This window comes from Macaca mulatta, chromosome 5 (assembly GCF_049350105.2).
Source record: "Macaca mulatta isolate MMU2019108-1 chromosome 5, T2T-MMU8v2.0, whole genome shotgun sequence".
Taxonomy (NCBI): Eukaryota; Metazoa; Chordata; class Mammalia; order Primates; family Cercopithecidae; genus Macaca; species Macaca mulatta.
The window spans coordinates 108,620,522-108,635,241 of NC_133410.1; positions in this window are offsets into that span (position 1 = coordinate 108,620,522).

A 14,720-nucleotide genomic window follows, 5' to 3' on the forward strand; every position below is an offset into this window, starting at 1 on the left:
AAATCACTGTTTAGTGAATATAGCACCATTTTAAAGGACTGTTTAGTGAATATAGCACTATTTTAAAGGACTGTTTAGTGACTATAGCACTGTTTTAAAGGACTGTTTATTGAATAAATGATATAATCTATGTAAAGCACTGATGATGGAGTTTAGCAGGTAGGAGCACCCTACTAAATGCTAGCTACAATTATTATTCCTAAAAGGAAGCTCACAGTCAATGGAGAAAAGATACACAGGCAGCCAAGTCTACATATCAGCCTGGCGGGGAAGTGCGCTATCACAGGGATCAGTTAGTGCTTTGGGAGCAGAGACAGAGGTACTATTCAGAATGAAGGACTCAGGGGAGGCATTGTAGAGGAACAGGTATTTGAGGTAGATTTTAAATAATTGTGGGAAATTGAGACAAATCCTCACTGGATCATTTCTATTGCCCTTTGATCAATGTAACTAGTCTATGCATGGCTGTCCAAGAGTATGAGTTTGATTTTTCTTTTATACACACTTGGAGGCATTACACAGGCAGCTACTTAATCAGATGCAGTCTGTCAACATGAACATGTCAACAGAAAGGACATATCTCTCTAGAATTGGAAAGGGAACATTTCAGTAAGCTTTAACTACATAGGCACTGAGACTCACACCAAGACTGAGAAACTTTCACCCAATAGAGAAGCAAGGAAGGTCCTACGATTTCAGTTGCTTCTGAAATGTATCAAGGTACAAATATAGCCCCAGATCTGATATTCAGCATTCAAGGCTTCATAATCTGGCTTCAACCTCCTCATCCACCTACTCCTCCCCATTCTCCAACACAAGGCCTATGTGCTTTAGAAGCTTGTATCTCCTTGGTCCCCCAAAGAGGAATCTATTTAACATTCAAGCTCTTGCTCATCATGCCCTTTCTCTTCTTTTCTGTCCCTCTGGCCCATTCAAATCCTACCCAAAATTTGAGACCCAGGACAAGGTCACCCTCGTGGAGGTATATTAACTCCATCTCACTGTCGCGCTTCATGTCTCTGCATCCCTGTCATACTAACATCCCTCCTGTGGTTTGGGGTCTGTTCCCTTTTGTCACCCTCTATTTTTAGTGTAGAGATCAGTCTCCTAATTTCTACTGGAAATTTCTAGTCAGGGATGTTCTTAAATTTCATTTATATAATGAACTGTACCTAGCTCCATGTATACAGTAGGTGTTTAATGAGTGATTGTTGAATTCTTATGCTCATTTGTGTTAGGACAGTCACTGTTCTATGAGTAGTCCCATAATCCAGAAGATCCGGTGTCTCCTCTTTAAGTGTTTACAGATTAGCAGTGGGATTGGCTGTGGTCAGGTAGACAAGACAGAGAACCCTCCTTTCTGGGAAGCAGGAAGTGGTCATGCCAGGAGAAGAGTTTGACGTGGAATTCAAAGGAGGAAGATCCTATTCCGTCTTTTCTTTGTGCATTCTTAGCTCTTAACTCAATGCCTGGCACAGAGTGAGTACTTGGATATTTGTTGATTAAATTAAAGAAATGACTTCTACTCTTAGAGCAAGGAAACCTTGAAAGAAAGATATTTTATTAAGATGTATCAAGAAAAATGGGTCATCGGGAGACAAAATGGAGGAGAATAGGAGGCAGGATTAACTTGCACCTGCTACTCGGATGAACAGAGCAGTTCATGGACTGTTCATTGTGAACTTTTGCTCCAAGAACTACTGCAGGGACATACCAGGAAAGCAGAGAGAATCCTCAGACCCTTTGAAGGAAGTGAATTGCTGCTCCAGGCTCTGTGAGCAAAGCTTCCTCTAGAATTGGAAAGAGGAACTGTGAGCCAGCTTGGTTTCTCAGTTGGGGGCTTATAGCCTGGGGCAATTTCTCAGCTCTGCTCACCAGTTGACTGGAAGGAAATAAACTCATTTTTGTTGGGGGTTCATGGTGGGAGTGAGACCGGCCCTTCAGACTGTGGGCTGTGTGGGAGCTGTGTGAGGCCTGTGGCTGCCAGCTTTCCCCCACTCCCCTGATGACCTGTGTGACAGAGGAGAGACAGCTATAATCCCCCTGGGAACATAACTGGGGGAACTAGTTGGCCTGGGAACTACATTGGCCTGGGAACTACATCCTCATCCCCCAAAGCAGCCACAACAAGCCCTGACCAAGGAGAGTCTAAGCTCAGACATGTCTAACCCTGCCCCTAGTTGATGGTTTTTCTCTACCCAGCCTGGTAGCTGAAGAAAAGGATGTAATCTGTTAGGGGGTACCGTTGTCCTGCCCACCTTATCCTCCCTAGACTACTGTAGCTGAGGTGCTCTTGAAATCATCACCTCCTGGCTGGAGGCCAACCAACACAACACCATCACAATTAACAAAAATACATCCAAGGACCCTCACAGAATCCACTTCATTCTCCTGCTACCTCCACTGGAGCAGGTGCTGGTATCTATGGCCAAGAGACCTGAAGATGGATCACATCACAGGACTCTTTGAATACACTCCCCAGGACCAGTCAAAAGCCAGGTAGCTCCACTGGTTTGCTAGATCCAGAAGAGAAAAAGCAATCACTACAGTTCAGGTCTCAGGAAGCCCCATCCTTTGGGAAAAGGGGAGAACACTACATCAAGGGAGCATCCTATAGGACAAAAGAATTTGAACAGCAGCCCTTGAGTTCTAGATCTTCCCTCTGATGTAATCCACCTAAATGAGAAGAAACCAGAAAAGCAATTATGGTAATATGACAAAATAAGATTCTTCAACACCCCCAAAAGATCCTGCTAGATTACCAGTCATGGATGCAAACCAAGATGAAATCTCTGAATTGCCATAAAAAAAAATCAGAAGGTTGATTATTAGACTAATCAAGGAGGCACCAGAGAAAGGTGAAGTCCAACTTATAGTAATCAAAAAAACAATACAGGGTAAGAATGGGAAAATATCTAGTGAAATAGATAACATAAGAGAAAAACAATCAACACTTCTGAAGTTGAAGGATAGAGAGAATTGCAAAATGCATTGGAAAGTCCTAGCAATAGAATCAAACAAGTAGAAAAAAGAACTTCTCAAAAACAAGGCTTTTAAATTAACACAATTCAACAAATACAAAAAAAAAAAAAAAATTTTTAGAAAAGGACAAAGCCTGCAAGAAATTTGCAATTACGTTAAATGACCAAACCTCAGAATAACTGGTGTTTCTGGACAAGAAGAGAAATCTAAAAGTTGCAAAACATATTTTAAGGAATAAACAAGGGAAACTTCCCTGGCCTTGCTACAGACCTAGATATACAAATATAAGAAGCTGAAAGAACACCTGAGAAATTCATCACAAAAAGATCACCTCCCAGGCACATAGTCATCAGGTTATCTAAAGTCAAGACAAAGGGAAGAATCTTAAGAGCTGTGAGGCAAAAGCAGCAGGTAACCTATAAAGGAAAACCTGTCAGAATAACAGCAGATTTCTCAGCAGAAACCCTACAAGCTAGAAGGGATTGGGGTCCATTCTTTAGACTACTTAAACAAAACAATTACCAGCCAAGAATTTTGTATCCAGAAAAACTAAGCTTCATAAATGAAGGAAAGATACAGTCCTTTTCAGACAAACAAATGCTGAGAGAATTCATCATTACTAAGCCAGCACTATAAGAACTGCTAAAAGGAGCTCTAAATCTTGAAACAAATCCTGGAAACACATTAAAACAGAACCTCTTTAAAGCATAAATCTTACAGAACCTATAAAACAACAACACAATGGAAAAAAAAGTATACAGGTAACAATGGCATGATGAATAGAATTGCACCTCATATCTGAACACTAACATTGAATGTAAATGGCCTAAATGCTCCACTCAAAATATATAGAATGGCAGAATGGATAAGAATTCACCAACAAAGTATCTACTGTCTTCACGAGACTCACCTGACACATAAGGACTCACATAAACTTAAGGTAAAGGGTTGGAAAAAGATGTTCCATGCAAATGAAAACCAAAAGCAAGCAGAGTAGCTATTCCTATATCAGACAAAACAAACTTTAAAGCAACAAAAGTTAAAAAAGACAAGGAAGTACGTTATATAATGATAAAAGAAAGAACTATTGCAACAGGAAAATATCACAATCCTAAATATATAAGCACCTAACACTGGAGGTCCCAAATTTATAAAACAATTACTACTAGACCTAAGAAATGAGATAGACAGCAACACAATAATAGTAGGAGACTTCAATACTCCACTGACAGCACTAGACACGTCATCAAGACAGAAAGTCAACAAAGAAACAATGGATGTAAACTGTAGCTTACAACAAATGGACTTACCAGATATGTATAGACCATTCTACCCAACAACTGCAGAATATATATTCTATTCATCAGCACATGGAACATTCTCCAAGGTAGACCATATGATAGGCGAAAAGACAAGTCTCAATAAATTTAAGAAAATCGCAATTATGGCAAATACTCTCTCAGACCACAGTGGAATAAAATTTGAAATCAACTCCAAAAGGAACCCTCAAAAATAAGCAAATACATGAAAATTAAATTATCTGCTCCTGGATGGTCATTGGGCCAACAGTGAAATCAAGATGGAAATTAAAAAGTTATTTGAACTGAATGAGAATAGTGATACAACCTGTCAAAACCTCTAGGATACAGCAAAGTGATACCAGGAGGAAAGTACATAGCATTCATTAAATGTCCCCATCAAAAAGACTGAAAGAACACAAATAGACAATCTCAAGTCACACCTCAAGGAGATAGAGAAACAATAACAAACCAAACCCATACCCAGCAGAAAAGAAATAACCAAGATCAGAGCAGAACTAAATGAAATTGAAACAAAAACAATACGAAAGATAAATTTTAAAAAGCTATTTCTTTGAAAAGATAAATAATATTGATAGACCATTGACAAAGTTAACCATGAAAAGAAGAGGGGAGATCCAAATAAGCTCAATTAGAAATGAAATGGGAAAAATTACAACCAATACCACAAAAATACAAAAGATCATTCAAGGCTACTATGAATATGTTTTTTTTTTCTCTTTAAACAATTTTGTTGAAATATAATTAACATCAATTAACTTCATATATTTAAAATATGAACATGTTTTTGTGCATAAACTAGGAAACCTAGAGGAGATGGATAAATTCTTGGAAAGATACACCCGGCCTAGATTAAACCAGGAAGTAATGGAAACTCTAAACAGACCAATAACAGCCCTGGACCAGACGGATTCACAGCTGAATTATATGAAACATTCAAAGAAGAATTGGTACCAATCCTATTGACACTATTCCAAATGATAAAGAAAGAGGGAATCTTCCTTAAGTCATTTTATGAAGCCAATGTCACCCTAATACCAAAACCAGGAAAGGATATAACAAAAAAAGAAAACTACAGACCAGTATCTCTGATGAACATAGATACAAAAATTCTCAACAAAATGCTAGTGACCTGAATCCAACAGTATATCCAAAAGATAATCCACCATAGAAAGTGGGTTTCATACCAGGAATGCAGGGAAGGTTTAACATATACAAGTCAATAAATGTGATATAAGTAATAAACAGAATTAAAAACAAAAATCACATGATCATGTCAATAGATGCAGAAAAAGGATTTGACAAAATTTAGCATCCTTTATGATTAAAACCCTCAGCAAAATCGGCATAAAAGGCATATACCTTATGGTAATAAAAGCCATTGATGACAAATCCGCAGCCCACATAATACTGAACGGGGAAAAGTTGAAAGCATTCCCCTGAGAACTAGAACAAGACGAAGGTGCCCACTTTCACCACTTCTATTTGATACAGTACTGCAAGTCTTAGAGCAATCGGATAAGAGAAAGAAATAAAGGTCATCCAGACCAGTAAAGAGGAAGTCAGACTGTTGCTGTTTGCTGATGACATGATCATATACATAGAAAACCCTAAAGACTCATCCAAAAAGCTCCTAGAACTGGTAAATGAATTCAGCAAAGTTTCAGGATACAAAAGTAATGTTCACTAATCAGTAGCCCTGCTATATACCAACAGTGACCAAACTGAGAATCAAACCAAGAACTCAACCCCTTTTACAATAGCTACAAAAAAATTAAATACTTTGGAATATTCATAACAAAGGAGGTGAAATACCTCTACAAGGAAAACTACAAAACACTGCTGAAAAAAATCATAGATGACACAAACAAATGGAAACACTTCTGCTCATGAATGGGTAGAATCAATATTGTGAAAATGATCATACCGCCAAAAGCAATCTACAAATTTATTGAAATTCCCATCAAAATGCACTGTAATTATTCACAGAACTAGTAAAAGCAATATAAAATGCATATGGAACCAAAAAAGTCCTCACATAGCAAAAGTAAGACTAAGGGAAAAGAACAGACCTAGAAGCATTACATTACCCAACTTCAAATTATACTATAATGCTATAGTCACCAAAACAGCATGGTACTGGTATAAAAACAGGCTTGTAGACCAGTGGAACAGAATAGAGAACTCAGAAATAAACCCAGATACTTACAGCCAACTGATCTTTGACAAAGCAAAGAAAAACATAAAGTGGGGAAAGGGCACCCTATTCAACAAATGGTGCTGGGATAGTTGGCAAGCCACATGTAGAGGAATGAAAAAGGATCCTCATCTCTCAACTTATACAAAAATCAACTCAAGCTGGATCAAAGACTTAAATCAAATACCTGAAATCATAAACATTCTAGAAGATAACATTGGAAAAACCCTTCTAGACATTGGTGTAGGCAGAGACTTCATGACCAAAAACCCAAAATCAAATGCAACAAAAACAACGATAAATAGATGAGACTTAATTAAACTAAAAAACTTCTGCACAGCAAAAGAAATAATTAGCAGATTAAACAGACAACCCACGGAGTGGGAGAAAATCTTGGCAATCTATACATCTGACAAAGGACTCATATCCAGAATCTACAAAGAACTCAAACAAATCAGCAAGAGAAAAACAAACAATCCCATTCAAAAGTGGGCTAAGGACCTAAGTAGGCGATTCTCAAAAGAAAAGAAACAAATGGCAAAATGCTCAATATTCCTAATGATCAGGAAAATGCAAATCAAAACCACAATGTGATGTCTCCCTACTACTTCAAGAATAGCAATAATCAAAAAATCAAAAAATAATACCTGTTGGTGTGGATACAGTAAACAGGGAACACTTTGACACTATTGGTTGGAATGTAAACTAGTACAACCACTATGGAAAAAAGTGAGGAGATTCCTTAAAGAACTAAAAGAAGATCTACTATTTGATCCAGCAATTCCATTACTTGGTATCTACCCAGAGGAAAAGCAGTCTTTATAAGAAAGAGATACTTGCACATGCATGTTTGTAGCACAATTCACAATTGCAAAAATATGGTGCCAGCCCAAATGCCCACCAATCATTGACTAGATAAAGAAAATCATACACACACAAACACTATGGAATACTACTCAGCCATAAAAAGGAACTAAATAATGGCCTTGGCAGCAAGATGGGTGGAATTGGAGACCATTATTCTAAGTGAAGTAACTCAGGAATGAAAAACCAAATATCATATTTTCTCACTCATAAGTAGGAGATGAGCTATGAGGTCACAAAAGCAAAAGAATGATACAATGGACTTTGAGGATTCAGTGATAAAGGTGGGAGGGAGTCAGGGACAAAAATCTACTCATTATGTACAGTGTACATTGCTCAAGTGATGGGTGCACCAAAATCTCAGAAATCACCACCAAAGGACTTATTCTTGTGACCAAACACCACTTGTTCCCCCAAAACCTATTGAAATAGAAAAAATAAATAAATAAAATAAAAAACCTGTTATCAATCCCAAAATAAAATTATCAGTCACCCCCCAAAAAGGATTTATCAAGAAAGATGAGATGGAATTGAAAGGTATATATGCAATCAACAGTATGGACAAACAATATTGAATACCTTTTTTCCCTTTAATATACCCTTTTATTCATTTTTTTTTGTTTAATCATCTCTTGCATATGGAGATCTAGCATTTAAGGGAATTATAGCCACTACCACCTTGTTTTCAAGGCCCTAATGACTTTGGAAATGTGGTATCCACTTATGAGCTTCCATCACATTTTGAGCATATGGCTCCATGAAATACTGAAAGCACTTTGGGATGAACTCCATACAGTCAGGAGATCTTTCTTAATACCATCTGGTAACCACTCTGTGCTTACCCTTTGCCCCACCTTCTAAGCATTTAGATGGGCAGGTGGGAAGAGCAGTTGTCACATTATTGACAGCCAGAGTTCTAGTATCAGAGGGCCATGGCAGGCCTGCAGCAACATCTGGAATGTCCAAAGGTAACCCTATCAATCTCTAAGGGTCACAGGGAGTCACTTTCCTCTGCTTCCCTCTCTATGTATGTCTCTGCAAGCCAGCCAGATTTTACATTACATCTTCACAAAGTACCATATTCTAAATTCAGCTTATCCAGAGAGATGATATACTTGATTCAGTTTGGGGGAGTTATCCTCTGCCTTGCAGGCAGAATAATGACCCTCAAAGAAGTCCGCTCCTAATCCCTGGAATCTGGAAATATGTTGCTTTACATAGCAAAAATGGATTTTGTAGATGTGATTCAGTTAAAGGTCTTGGGATGGGAAGATTAGCTTGGATTATCCAGGTGAACCTAATCTAATCTTATGGCTTCTTAAAATTGATGAGCTTTTCCAGGCTGAGATCAAAGAGGGAGATATGTCTGCTCGCAGACCTTAGATGGCCATGTTTGCCACAGGAGTGTGTTAATTTTCTATTGCTGATGTAACAAATTACCACAAGCTCTCTTGGAAGGTTAGTGGAAGGCAAGGATTGGCATCTCTAATATAATTATACAGGTAATCATAAGCAGTGTGAAGATGTGACTCCAAAGCCTGGAGAAGGACAGACCAGCATCGCTGCAAGAGATCCAACTGTCTTCTTTTCCATAGAGGTCCATAATTTACATGGACCTGACAAAGAATATTGTAACTGGCAGAAATTATCGTCAGTTCAAATCCTTCATTTTGGTGGTTAAATAACTTGGTAAGATAATGAGATTAATATTAATGTAAAGATTGCTAGAAAGAATTGTAACATTTCATGTATGTGCATAAATAAACTTAAAGCGTGTTTTGGGATGAGTTGTGAAATGAAAATTGGGAGAGGGACTTTAGTAGCAGTAAACAGAATTTGAGAATAGATACATAAATACTCTATAGCACATCGCAATAAATAGAATAAATTTTAAGTTCCTAGAGAAAATTTTGAAAATCCCACATTCAAAGCCATCAATTCCTACTCAATTAGCGTTTCATTTTGATTTTGGAACTGACGCCCAAGATGTCCAGGGAGCGGAAATACTTGCTGGTCTTGCAGTGGCTGTGGAGCCTGGAATCCTGCCAAGAAGAGCATGTGTGAGAGAGCAAAATGTTTGTTTACATTCCTCCTGTGAAAGGAGTCGGGAAATAATCTAAGATGCCCAATCCAAAAGCAAAGATGCCATCCAGTCTTCTCTGTGACAGCCAAACTACAAACCATCTGTCTGTTTAATCTGAATTTAATCTGGAACATTTAATCTGAATGTTCCAACAGTGTTTTGATGATGTATTGATGTATTTTAAATTATCCTGAAAATGTTCTTGGCAGATGCTTAAGTGTGTAATTACTGAGATGATGTAGAAATACCAAGTGTTTATTAAAACAATACAGAGTAATACAAGTGGTATGGTTGTCGCAATATAAAAGTATCTAAAGAGCCGGGCGCCGCTGCTCAAGCCTGTAATCCCAGAACTTTGAGAGGCCGAGACGGGCGGATCACGAGGTCAGGAGATTGAGACCATCCTGGCTAACACGGTGAAACCCCGTCTCTACTAAAAATACAGAACTAGCCGGGCGAGGTGGCGGGTGTCTGTAGTCCCAGCTACTCGGGAGGCTGAGGAAGGAGAATGGCATAAACCCGGGAGGTGGAGCTTGCAGTGAGCTGAGATTCGGCCACTGCACTCCAGCCTGGGCGACAGAGCGAGACTCCGTCTCAAAAAAAAAAAAAAAAAAAAAAAAAAAAAAGTATCTAAAAACAAAAGAGTTCTTTAATGGTGGAGAGTTTTTCCTTTTTGAAGTTAAAACATAAATTTTTTGTAAAAAACACAAAGGATTACTATTTATATTTAATACTTATGGAGTGCTGACTATGCTCGTTTTTGAGCATACTTTGCCTCATTTAGTGAAATGTTCAGCATTAACTTATGAGGTAAATACTATTGCCGTGCACATTGTACAGATGAAGACATTGAGGTTTAGAGAGATTGCATAAATTTCCCAATGTAACACAGCTAGTGGTGGGGCCAGGATTCCAGGAAGCCTAACTCTGGATTTTAATAACCTAAAGAATAATAATAGCTAATATCCTTGTCACTCTCAGCATGTGCCAGGCATAAATTTATTGAGATCTTTTATGTTTCTGTTGGATTTCTACTCTGCTGTGATGATTTTCAATTCTCAGTTGCCCTCTTGGGCCCTGGAGTGTTGGCAACTGGGCAAGTGTCTTCTAAACAGTAACTTCCTAAATCATCCTTTGAAAAATCTGACCAGCCCAAGAGAAAATACCCACCCTTACTGACATTATGTTCCTCAGCAATTAATCCCACCGGATAGTTCTATAGCAAATCTCACATGACACAGATGCCACCCATGTTTCAGAGCTTCCCAATAGCTCATTAACGCCCCATCCTGAAACAGAAGACAACCAAGATTATCAGATATGTGGAGTGATTCTAGCTTTGTAATAGGAAAGATAGAAACACAGCAGAGAAAAAAGAAGTTAGAAGAAATAATCCATGAAGTGAAAAAATAGTCTTTTTATAGCTGTTATTAATATCTGCAAAGAGAAAACATATGACATACATGAAAGAAGACTATGATATCATAAAAATCTCTTGAGAATTGAGGCCGGGTGTGGTGGCTCACGCCTGTAATCCCAGCACTTTGGGAGGCCGAGGCGAGAGGATCACGAGGTCAGGAGACCGAGACCATCCCGGCTAACATGGTGAAACCCCGTCTCTACTAAAAATACAAAAAAAAATTAGCCCGGCATGGTGGCGGGCGCCTGTAGTCCCAGCTACTCGGGAGGCTGAGGCAGGAGAATGGCGTGAACCCGGGAGGCGGAGCTTGCAGTGAGCCGAGATCGCGCCACTGCACTCCAGCCTGGGCGACAGAGCGAGACTCCGTCTCAAAAAGAAAAAAAAAAAAGAAAAGAGAAAATCCAATTATAAGCCACTTGGGAGAAAAAAGGCAAAATCCAGGACTACCCAGGTAACTCCAAAAGCTTGTTCACTTTAATCTTGCAAGTCCGATAGCCAAAAATCTATTTGACCTTATAATAATTTCATGTTTAATAGCACTAAAAGTTTTCTATTAAAGCCTACTAGAATTTTCTTATATCCAGACTTATATGTCTGCCATTGCTAATATTAGGTTCCTGAATGATCCAGTAAGAAAAATACTTCTATGACTCAATAAGCAATATCATCCCAAGGCTTTAGAGGTGGCTGTGATAGTTTATATTATTTTGAAATGTATTTGGTCAGAAATATTTTTAAGTAATTAAAATCTCAATACAGTACCTTTAAATTATTTCACAATTACATATACATGTTGGCAGCTAGAATCTTTCATTACTGTTTCTTTATAAGGTAAAAAAGTAATACAATCATAAATCTAATCATAGCTGACAATATTGATGAGAAGCTCCTACAAATGAGTAAAGAATGTGATTGACATTCTTGAAGAAATTGTTAAAGAAAGTTGATTGTCCTGCCTCTATTCAAGATTTTCAAAAATAGTATGTAAAGAAATTACATAATATTAGTTCAAAACAGTTATGGTTCAAAACTTTAGTTCTTCAACTCTTCAGATCCAGGTTTCTGAGGGGAACAGCCTGTTTTATACATTTCTATGTCTTTCTCCATGCTCATATGAAACGATATACTAATAAATAGGAATTTTAATTTGTTTTGTTTTGTATTCCACAAAAATTGGATCATATAATAACACATTATTCTGTACCTTGCTTTTTATACTTTCTGATGCATCATATTAATTTCTCCAGATTTTTAGATACAATTTTTTTTTTTTTTGAAATGAGGACTTGCTTTGTTGCCCAAGCTGTAGTGCGATGGTGCCATCATGGCTCACTGCAACCTGTGCCTCCTGGCTCCAGCGATCCTCCCACCTCAGCCTCCCAAGTAACTGGGACTACAGTTGTGTGCCACTATGCCTGGCTAATTTTTGTGTTTTTTTGTAGAGACAGGTTTTTGCCATGTTGCCCAGGCTGGTCTCGAACTCCTGAGCTCAAGTGATCCACCTGCCTTGGCCTCCCAAAGCACTAGGGTTACAGGTATGAGCCACCATGCCCAGTCCCCTATTTTTTTTTATAAGATCAACTTACCATTCAAAATAGGGAGTTATCATCATTCCTTATTCTGTCAATCAGTCAGACATTTTAAAAATTTTTGTTTCTTCTGCAAGTAAGGCTGCAGCTAATGGCCTTGTTTCTATATTCTTATACACAATTATAATTACAGAGTCGATTCCCAAGTGTGATATTGCTTGGGCTATGCATGTTTAAAATTTTAATAAAAATCACAAATCGTCAGAAACCTACGACAATGCACATTTCTACCAACCGTGTAAGCTAATAGGTAGGCAGTAATATCTCATTTTAATTTATATTTTTTTGACCACTACCAAGGCTCAGTGCCAGTTAATATACTATTTTGCCATTTTAATTTCCTCCTCCATGAATTTCCATCATTGTTCATTTTCCTCTTCGGTTGTCTATGTTTAAATGAAAAAGCACCAGGATTTTAGAAATATCTTTTTTTTTGGGTCAATCATATACATGAAAACATTTTTTCTTTGTCTATATTTTTAAATTATTTTTTAATACCAGAATTTAAATTTTTCTCCATGCTCAGAATTTCATTTTAAATACATTCATGATATTTTTGAAGTCAACCCCAGACTTTATTTGTTTTCATATATCATGAGAAGTCAAAGAATCAAAGCAATATATTCTCACAACCATGCACATTTTCTCCCTGTCTTCCTCATTCCTGTGTCTGTCACTCTCATAATCCTGTTTCAGCACCTATGAAGGCACTTCTGTGCAATACTTGATTACAGACCTAGCCAATAATTTCTACACTGGAATATATATATATATAAAATCACTTAACTATATGAACCACTTGTCCCATAGTAATTTTTTTTTCATAGTGCATGATGCAGAAGGCTCCCACATGCCACTCCCATCCCATGGGGTACTGTGCCACTCTAGGACAACACTGGCAGAGCCCACCTAATGGCTCCCACTCTACCTGCTCCCTGAACCTGGAAGGAAGGAGGGTGGGAGCTGGATGTCACCTTCTGTGTCACTAGCAGGATCTGATGACCCTGCTGTGAGATGGGTATGTAGAAATCCATTTTCTGTTTCTGGATCTCACACCATCAGCATAAGTGTAAAAGTCGCAGAGCACCCAGCAACAGGTAGTGTCCCATGATGGTGTTATCTTAGGGACATTCTGAAAAGTATCTTGACCCTGAGTAACTCCTTCAGCATTTTCTTTTCTTCTTTTCTTTTCCTTTTTTTTTTTTTTATGACAGAGTTTTGCTCTTGTCGCCTACGCTGGAATGCAGTGGCACGATTTCTTCTCACTGCAACCTCCGCCTCCCGGGCTCCAGCGATTCTCCTGCCTCAGCCTCAGGAGTAGCTGGGATTACAGCCACCCGCCACCATGCCTGGCTAATTTTTGCATTTTTAGGAGAGATGGGGTTTCACTATGTTGACCAGGCTGGTCTCGAACTCCTGACCTAAAGTCATCAACCGTCTTGGCCTCCCAAAGTGTTGGGATTACAGGGACACCGCGCCCCCCAACCTTTAGCATTTTTGACAAAAAAAATCAAGTTACTCACATTACATGGCCCTTCTTAGTTGGCAAAGCTCTTTCATTAACATCATCCCATTTAATCTTGGTTAAGCTGTAATGGGTAGGTTGAGTAATTTTTTCAAAACAAAGGATGAATAAGCTCAGAGAGCCTGAGGGACTTACTGAAGATCACACAGTAAATGATAAACTATTTTACTTTATGTCTAAGGTCTTTCATAATATGAAATAGAATGTAGATATTGCAACAATAGCATTTTTGGAGACAGCTACCTCCTTTACCAGGAATAATCTTTGCATGCCACATTTACAGATAAAGCTCAAAATGCAAATCCTTCCCCTGAGAGTGGGAAAACATTAACGAATGGGCACCACAGGTCCTTACATATTCAGAATATTAAACGAATGCTAGGATTATAGAATTGATTTTAAGACATGGTAGTTAATAGAAAAGTTATAGACTGAAAACAATTTTGCAAAAATAGACGTTTGTATATGTGTATATATGTATGTGTGTGTATATATCGACTAGGGAAAAATATTGCTTAAGGTGTTTGTGCCATTTCTCAGTTATCAACTTTTTTTCTGCATTCACAGCATTTGCCACCCCATATCTACACTTAAAGCCACCATATAGCTTTTAATTATTTTACATGCATTTTCAGTCATCATCTAAATAATCATGTATAGCCATAGACTAATACAATTTAGTCAATGAAGCACTTTCATGAGCAAAAATTACAGATTTTTTGAACATGATTCTGGAAATAG